The 271-nt window shown below is 57.2% G+C and overlaps 1 protein-coding gene across 1 annotated transcript in view; it reads right to left on the bottom strand.

Annotated features, from left to right (window-relative positions):
• Positions 1 to 271, bottom strand: part of LOC102680868 — a 37,896-nt gene that overhangs the window by 2,651 nt on the left and 34,974 nt on the right. The window lies entirely within an intron of this gene.

The following is a 271-nucleotide window of genomic DNA, read 5'->3' on the forward strand; positions in this document are numbered from 1 at the left end:
GTGTGAATTCGTGCGTTCGTCAGGGCCGTTATATTCCTACGGAGCGAGTGGGGGAGAGGGGTGTGTTTGCGTTTCACTGAGCCAAATTACCTCTGGCGCTCTTATCCGCGCGCGGGGTGTTTCTCGTCCCTTTGATATCCAAATGACAATTTAACTGCTCGAGATACGGCCTCGTCGCCCCCTCCTTCCCGCGATTGCCAACGGTTGTTGTACCGCGTCGCGTGTGCCGCCTCTCGTTCAACCGAAGATTTCTATCCCCGGCACGGGGGAG

Source organism: Apis dorsata, unplaced genomic scaffold (genome assembly GCF_000469605.1).
Source record: "Apis dorsata unplaced genomic scaffold, Apis dorsata 1.3 scaffold_939, whole genome shotgun sequence".
NCBI lineage: Eukaryota > Metazoa > Arthropoda > Insecta > Hymenoptera > Apidae > Apis > Apis dorsata.